The sequence below is a fragment of the Drosophila nasuta genome, chromosome X (genome assembly GCF_023558535.2).
Source record: "Drosophila nasuta strain 15112-1781.00 chromosome X, ASM2355853v1, whole genome shotgun sequence".
Classification (NCBI taxonomy): Eukaryota; Metazoa; Arthropoda; class Insecta; order Diptera; family Drosophilidae; genus Drosophila; species Drosophila nasuta.
The window spans coordinates 10,975,478-10,984,328 of record NC_083459.1 but is presented as its reverse complement, the minus strand read 5'-3'; the positions used below and the strand labels follow the sequence as shown (position 1 = coordinate 10,984,328).

At 36.9% G+C, this 8,851-nt stretch overlaps 1 long non-coding RNA gene across 6 annotated transcripts; it reads right to left on the bottom strand.

Annotated features, from left to right (window-relative positions):
• Positions 1-299: 299 nt before the first annotated feature.
• Positions 300-1,540, bottom strand: LOC132795787 (uncharacterized). Of its 6 annotated transcripts, none has more exons than XR_009633461.1 (4): positions 1,090-1,540; positions 958-1,034; positions 649-900; positions 300-588 (listed from the first exon to the last, which is right to left on the bottom strand). It is a non-coding gene; the product is annotated as an uncharacterized LOC132795787 (long non-coding RNA). The 6 variants fall into 6 exon arrangements; XR_009633460.1 differs by having other exon boundaries at positions 958-1,020; XR_009633464.1 differs by having other exon boundaries at positions 649-895; positions 958-1,020.
• Positions 1,541-8,851: the final 7,311 nt, after the last annotated feature.

Below are 8,851 nucleotides of genomic sequence, written 5' to 3'. Positions count from 1 at the left end.
AGAAAATTCCTTTTTTTTGTTCAAATTTTTAGTTGGTGTTAATATGTGATTTATTGGAAATAAAAAAAAATTAATTTTTGTGAAAAGTCATCCAATCATTTATTGGATCACACAATGAATGTAGTAGTTAAAGGAAATCTCGCTCAAAGTACGTTCAGATGTATTGCTTTCCTCCATTCAAATCTAGAGAATATGATAACCCTTATTATTTGTGATTATTCATTTAAAACTTATATTGTTAATTGTAGTTGTTATTGAAGTTACACTACTTAACAACAATTCGAGAAATATAAGTCAAATTCTTCTTAACAGTTTATAATTTTTTTTTCTTTAGATGGAATTATATATATAATTGAACGAAATTAATTTTGAAATAAAAGCAAACTAATAAAATCCAAGTTCATCTCATTGTCATATTCCAAATTTGAATGCTCTTTTAATAATTCATTCCCCATTTCTTGCAGTCTTCTTTAGAGTTGTTATTGAAGCAACCAAAAACAATTTGAAAAATAGAACTTGAATTCTTCTAATTCATTTAAAAATTCTTTTTTGAGATGAAATTGTGAATGTAACTGAACGAATATAATTCTGAAATTGAAGTAAATTAATAAAGTGCTATTTTATCTAATTGTAGACATTGGAACTAACATATGTTTAAAGTGGTTTCATATTTTTCGAAATTGAATATTCTCTTCCAATTTAATTTAATTTATAGTTGCTGCAACTTTTTCAACAGTGAAACAGTGAAAGACCAGAACTTGATTTTTTGTATACAACACCTAGAACCATCGATGACATCTTTCCTGTTATTTTCTCAATTAAAACAACTGTTGATATTCATCTTAGATTCGCTGCTAAAATGAACCTTCATCTCCACGTATGAAATCCATAGATTCTACACTGTTAAAAAACATATGAAAAAAGGATTTCATTTTATATACTTATAAAGCTTCTTACTTAACCTATTTGATCCACAGAGATGGTTTACATCCAAAATTCAACAAAAGGTATGCATCTCAACTATATGAAGATGCCTGACGTCATCAATACAGCAATTAAAAGCGTCTCAGTCTTAAAAATATTACATACCACAAATCTCATAAGTTTTTCAAGAAATGTAAACCTCAGAACTACGAAGACTGCATCTAAATCCAGTAAGCCATGACGCTCAAGAGCAATGCACCAAAAAGCAAACAGCCAACAAGTTTATGTATACGTGGTTTTTCGTTAATTAGTCCACGAATACTAAAAGGTAAACGTGGTTGTTCGATAATTGTTTGATAATCATTAAAAACTAAATGTTGTTGTTCTCTTATTGGTTCAGGATCAGCAAAAGGTATTGGTTCTTCCTCTGGAGTTGGTGTGATTTCACCAATAGTGCGGCCGCTTCTTAGCTTCATATTTGATGGAGATTATTCTTTTAAGAAATATATGAAATGTTTTTTGTTGTATAAATTTTACGAAATCTTTTATGTTTTATTTTATGAATTTTTGTTCTGTTCTTTTCGAGATTTTCTCGTTGAATGATTTTGCAGGAGATTATAAATAAGTGTGCCGGCTTTTGAATTTCAAGTGCTACTACGATCTAGATATTTTTCACTTTTTAAAAACAGTACTCTTTGTAAATAGAGTGCTATAACATGTATATTTATATAGCAGACGGTTAACAATGACGATTTGAGTTCCACATATCTGCGAATCAATTAATACGTTATTTATAAGGTGAAATAAATTTGCTGAGCCACATATTATACTCTTAGTGTACCGTGTAATTACACCCGCTTCTCATGAGTTAGAGTGGACTATATTCCAAAAGTGTTGGAAATATGAATTTCATATGAATCCATCAACTACTTTTAATTCACGTGATTCTGGCACATTACTGCAATCAAATTTAAGAATTCACTTGAGCTGTCATTGATGGATATAGATGTTGTAAGCAAGAATTAAAATTCTGTTTTACGAATTGTTATTCAATTTCGTATTTATATCTGTCAATCTCTGCATCTCTCCAGCAAGAACATCTAGTTCTTAGAGACTATCGAAGATATAGTTATGTATATATAACTTGTTATTGTTGCACGCAGAATGACTTAGTTTTAGATTATCGAAAAATCGAATTCGAAAACAACGAAAATTAGTCTTTGTTACATAGTTTCGCAAATGTTGATTGCGAACAGCTAAAAACCTCATGAAAAAATGTTCTATCATATATGTTTGTTATATGGCAAAAGCCTGCTGCAGCTATGTTGACGTAATTTCTTTAATTAACAATCTAGAATGAAATATACTATATATATGAATATATATATATACATATATATTTCATGCTGTGTGATATATTTGGATTATAAAGCTTTTACTTATATTTTAGTATGAAACTATTGAAAATATTTGAATATTTATTTGGTATAGTATATTTAAAAGATAATACCACTGTAGTAAAATACTACTGTATCTTACAGATGACGAATTCATACGAATTTATAAATATCAATCGCGAGATAATAAGCAATAGAGCATAAAGCGATTTACTACTATTCATAACAATTGCTATTTTTATTAAAAGATTTTATTAAAATATTTTTCATTATACTTTAATTTAATTTCTTAAATGTTGTATATCAAATATTCACTTTAAATGATTGTAATATAATATGTATAGCAATGAAAATCGAGACTGTGAAAAGAGCACAAAATAAATAAAAGGAAATAAAAAAAATATTTTATTTTTGTATACGTCGAAATTCAAGTTAATAATTTTAAATGTGACAACAGTAATTATTCAAATTGACGAGTTTCTGTTGATCGCAGCAGCTTGTGAAAAGTTTATTAAGTAATCCCGCTGGGAATTCATAACTCCTTTAAGCCGAGCTGCTTTTAGCCTTCCAATCGGCATCCATTTCTGTTGGCGCAGTTGTCCATGGTAAGCGCATTAAAGACATCAAATAAGCCAAGTAACTTTGTTGTGCAAATCTGCATATTGTGGTGGTAGATCTTTGCACGCTCCTTGCTCCTAGCTCCTCGCTCCATGCTCCTTGGTTCGTGCTCCTTGGCTCGTGCTCCTTGTTCGACGACTAAGCGCGTCCTGTCATTTATTTGGCCACCCTTGAAGCGTGGACTTTGCTGCAAAATGCTTCTTGCTTGTCGACTCAACTTTTGCTATTCTTTTTAATCACTTAATAAAGCGCGGCAACATCATCAACAGCAAATTCATTTGGGTTTTTGCGAGCTTGTCGAGGCTTTTGTTTATGCCAGAGCAACGGGGAACTTGCAGCGGCAACTTGCAACTGCTGCAAGAAGGAGGGACAAGCAAAAGCGTAGCAACAATTAAGTCGCATTTGTGCTAAACTTTTGGATTACGAAAATATGTTAAGACTTTTGTTCAACTTGTCCGGTTTGCAAAAGTTTCCCCAAAACCTTCCACGACTGAGAGTGTCGTTATCACACAGTGCAAAGTAAAGCAAAGTAAACCAAATGAATCTGAGCTTCGAATGTGAGTGTGAGTGTGAGTGCGAGTGTGAATACGAATACGAATACGAGTGTTTTACTGTGAGTGCGAAAGCGATGCCGGAGGGTAATTTGTTGGCATTGCTTCTTAAACGCGTCGCTGCAGTTGCAGTTGCATGTGCTACACAGCTGCTGCTGTTGCCGCTGTCACTCCTGCTTGCCACACTGCCCCAAATGGTTGCCCTCAATAAAGTTATACATATGAATTCAGCGACTTTGCTAACATGGGCCCCCCTTCCCCTCCAGCACTGCGTCAACATTTATGACATTCTCTCTGACCCCCCCTGAATATCTTTTCTCCTTTCCCCCTTCACAGAGATGCGGCTGCCGCTGCTGGTGCTGCTTTTGCAGAAACTTTTCAATTGCATTTAAACTTTGTCTAGCGTAATTTGGCAGCGTCCTCGTCCCTCTGCCCCCACCATGTCGCCTGTGGCCATGCCCTGTTTATGCATTATCCTTACATTTACTTCTATTTTGCCATCGCCTTTCACTTGGCTGCGTGGCACGCTTTGTTCACGCTGCGTTTGCTTTTGTTGCTGTTGCTGTTGCTCTTGCTGTGGCTGTGGCTGCTTCTGTTTCGTCTGCTTCTGCTTCTGCTTTTTATGATTATTAAATTTGTCAGTGTGTTTGTGTGGGTGTGTCATCCACGACATAAGTGGATCACTTAGACTTCAAATATACCTTGAAAATATGAAATGATGATAATTTTAAGTGTTCACATTCACAACAAGCAAATAATAATCGCCGATTGTTGTTTGAATTTCTAGAATTTCTCGAAAATTATCCAAGTGTATGTGGAAGTCGACTTGAGAAATCGCTCGCTAACTTTTATTAGCCTTTGGCAATTCTTATAAAAGCTATCAGCTGAAGAAGCAGTAGCAGCAACAAAGCAAAAATTAAAGCTTTGTTTTCCATTTTGCCATTCACATGTGCTTCGATAATAAAATTAAAGCAGAATTTAACCAGAGAGAGATAGAGAGAGAGCGAGAGGAAAAGATCTGAAGAACCTAGAACTGCGCTTAATTTAATCATGGCAAAGTAGACTGCACTCATAATGCATTTACTTAACTTAAATACACATAATTACACTTGACACAACAAATTATGCAACACTGGAAGCAGAAGAAGAAGAGTGAGAAGAGTGACAAAATGGCGGCTAATTGGACAAGCGGAAACTGAAGAAGTTGCACAAGTAGGAATTGAAATAGTTAAATGTCAAATTGCGCCCAATTATTATGTTTAATAACAAGACGAAGAGCGATGATAATGACTTGGACGTGACATCCTTCTCTTCTGCTTCAAATAAATGCGGTGAGTGCAATAGCAATAGCAATTGCAATTGCAATTGTCGTGCACTCGCTCACTTTGGTGGGGGGTCTTTGGGGTCTGAGGTCGAAGGCAGAGAGAGTGTCACTAACGCTGTTGGCTTTGTCGGCCTTTTTTGTTGGCCTGACAGCAATGGCTAACGACGATTCACCTGCCTGCCTGCCAGCCTGACTGCCTGGCCACACTGGCGTCTGTTCGCAGCAGGAAACACACAGCGCCATAATAGCTACAACTGCAGCAACAACTATCACTGCGGCTGTAGCAATGCCGACACAATGGAACGGAAGTGAAGCTCGGCGAACAGTCAACGGATTTGGAATCCGTTGTCGTAATCACGAGGCCAGACCACTGGCATTATCAACACCAACAGCAACAAGGACAACCAAGGATAAGTCTGTTCTGCTCTGTTCTGCTCTGTTCTGTTCTGTTCGCTGCAGTCGATTTTGTATGGACAATTGCCATAAAATGAGCAGCAACCGGATTCAGTATCTGTATTTGTATCCGTATCTCAGTCTCAGACTGATTGATCTCGTTAGCTCACACACATACTCACACACAGAGAGTCCCGTGGCATGTCCTTAATAGCCCCCAGGTGACATTCTTTTCTCTCAACTGAATGTATAATTATGGCACATTATCCAGCTACAACAGAAAGAGAGAGAGAGAGAGTCGACATATGACTAGCCAAATAATTTGAATGACAACAAAAAACAGGAAAAAAAAAAACCAACCACTCAACAGCTGTGTTGATATATGGGAGGGTCTGTGCATATTGTCGAAAATTTATGCGCATATGTTAGACATAACTCACAAGTCATAACTTACGAAAAATATGCAATCAAAATACATTAAAACAACTTAATAGGCGTGCCACAAGGCAATTCATGAGGAGACTGGATACTAAATACTGAATGTTGGCTGGCACTTTCATTTTAATACGCAGCTTATTAATTAATTAAAAACGGGAATGGAAATTGTAATTAATGAAGTGCATAATTTATTAGTGAGAAGCAAACTCAGCTAGACTATTCTTGATCAGCTTGCTTAAGAATCTAAATAAAGTATAATAACTTTATACGAGTTCAAAAAATAATAATCCATTCTCCCCGACCAGAGAAGTATCTGTATCTAACAACTTGACTGTGTCCGTGTGCGTGCGTCATACGTCGTGTGTGTGTGTATATGTGTGAATATTAATAAAATGATTCAATAACATAGCACGTAAAGTTTGAACACCACACACACACACACACACTGAGAGAGCCTAACCCCATGGGCCCTCGGAGGCCACACAAGAAACAAAAAGTGGGGATGGCATCGAGCAAACGTGACAAAGCCCGACACACCTACAAAAACCTCTCGACCACACACTCCCACACACACACACACATGCACATATTTTATTACAGATACTCATACTGAAGGGTGAACACACACACAGACGCACCTACACACACTTATAGAAAAAGAGAGAACAAAATAACAATATTATTGTAAGGCAGCAAAAAAAAAAAACAAGGAAAAAGAAAAATTCACTTAGTTTGGGGCTAATAAATGTCAACGATAATGTTAGACATTATACTACACGGACGTATACATACTTATTTATGTATACATATGTGTGTGTGAGTACACACTGAGAAATATACTTACACACATGCCTGTATTTTTCATATTTATGAGTCCAAATCATAGGCAGTCGAAAAATGTAGATGTAGAACCTGAGATAAATATTTGATTTCTTACTATATCTTGAATGTTAATTATAATTATTAATATATTTAAAATAAGGAATTTCCTTCAATTTTGCAAAGTAATGACTCGCCAATAAAAATGTAGAAAATATTCAGAATTTGTCTTATGTTAGAATTCAGTTCTGAAATAGTTTGCTTTTTTGAATTTTGATCCATAAAATCACACAAACAAACAAATAAGAAAAGTAAAGTAAAGTACTTTTGCATTTGTGAGGAAACACTCGGGAACATTAAAACGAGAAATGCTTTGTGAATAATGAAAGCTCATATGTTTGCCAAGCCGTAATATGTGAGGCAGGTCATATACTTCTATGCAACACTGTACTCGAAATGACCTTGTCAAGGGTTTGCTATCTGCTGTTGCTGTTGCTGTTGTACACATAGAGAACACATGTCCGCCTTGGCAAGTTAATTTCATGAGAAGATTTTTGGGGCCGTTGCTGCCGTTGCCATTGCGTCGTCTCTCTAGTTGCGCTCTCTACTCTAATTTAATTAATTACTCTTGTCGGAGAAGAGGATAACATACAATACATGGAAAAACGACGAGCAACGACCGCGCAATAAACTGATGTTGGCATATAATCAAAAAGTGAAGCTGCCCGAAGTCCCCAAAGCCGAGTAGTCCCAGTCCCCCAAAACTCGATCCCAATTCCAATTCCAGTGACACAACCTGGGGTAACTCTGGCCAAAGGTTTTAACTTGTGATGTTGCACGTGCCACTGCGACTGCGACTGCGACTGCGACTGCTAGTGTAACTAGTTTATGACATGGCCAGACTTTGTAGTCGGGTTTACCCCAGTCATAGTCATACTTACCTTGCCTGACATTGTAGCACAGCTAAGCGAAGCTAGTCGGATAGCCCGCCTGGCTTAGCAGCAAACTCATCAATCTAATCCTCAGTTATTTCCGTGACATTTTCTTTGTTAACGCTGACGCAGTCGGAGACAAACGCCGCAACGGCAACATCCGCACCCATTTAACTCTTACGGGCTTTGGGCCAAATGACAAACGGACAAGCGGACAGAGGGACGGAGGGACGAAGGGGGACACACACACAAAAAGACACATTGAAACAGTTTCATTTACATTTTAGTTTACGTCTGGACAGGAGAAGCCGTTGTTGTCCTCTCCACTCTCCACTCTCCACTCCACTCTTTTTGCCATTCCTCATTCACCATCGCCGCATTCCCGCAACGTTTCCGGTTTTATGTTACCACCTTGTAACGTCATAAAAAATATGTCCGCTTTGGATACACACTGAATGGCACATAGCCTTGGACAGCACGGCGGCAAGTGGCGAAAGTTAAGCAAAGTCTCCTGGCAACAACCAGTCAGTACTACTGCCTGCACTCCCCCTTCGCCTTCGCCTTCGCCTTCCCCTCTCTCATAATATGAACATGCCGTCGCCTGTCAACGCTGAGATGCGGAGTCACACAGCCACAGCTAAAGCCAGAGCCAGAGCCACAGAAATGGGCAGAGAGCAAGGGTAAAGTCATGTCTTTGTTTTTCTGGGCGGGAGCGGCCACAAGTGGAATGCCTGAATGCCTGATTGTTTGGCGCTGATGTTATTATGGGCCCTAAATGAACGTTGTAAATTGCCTTTTTAGTGGTAGTATCTGGTAATCCAATTAAATTATCGGTAAATAACATAGCCCGCCAAACAACTCACTCTCTCGCTGTCTCTCTCTCTCTCTCTCTCTCTGTGTCTCTTCATAGCTCATATAAACAGCTTATTTCAATCAATATTTACAAGTTTTTTATGCATCTGCCATAAACCGGAACTTTAAGATATTCCCTGTTCGATATTAGCAGCAAAACATGATGAGCAGCTAAAATGTTCATGGTCTCAAGACATAATAAAATAATCCTTTTTTTCGCTTTTGTTTGTGTAGTCAATCAATTTATGCACAATAATAATAAGAATATTAATCGCATTTTAATCGATTCAGCTGTGTTCACTTGACAGATGTCACCTCAACTTAATATTATGAATCAACGAATGCTAAAATCAAGAAAAAATACGGAAATCATAATGATATGAGCCCTGAAAACAAGTTCTAAAAGCAATATACAAATTATACAATACTTCTTGATTGGCCTCTTTTCTTTTCATATGATAAAGAACAATGAACTTTGAAATAGCAGTGCGACTGCACAGAACAGACATAACGTTTTTTTTTTTTGCATATTCATTTTTGTTAGTTACTTTTGTAAAATAGAACATAAGAATAATAATAGAAGATAAGAATGAAACAATAAAA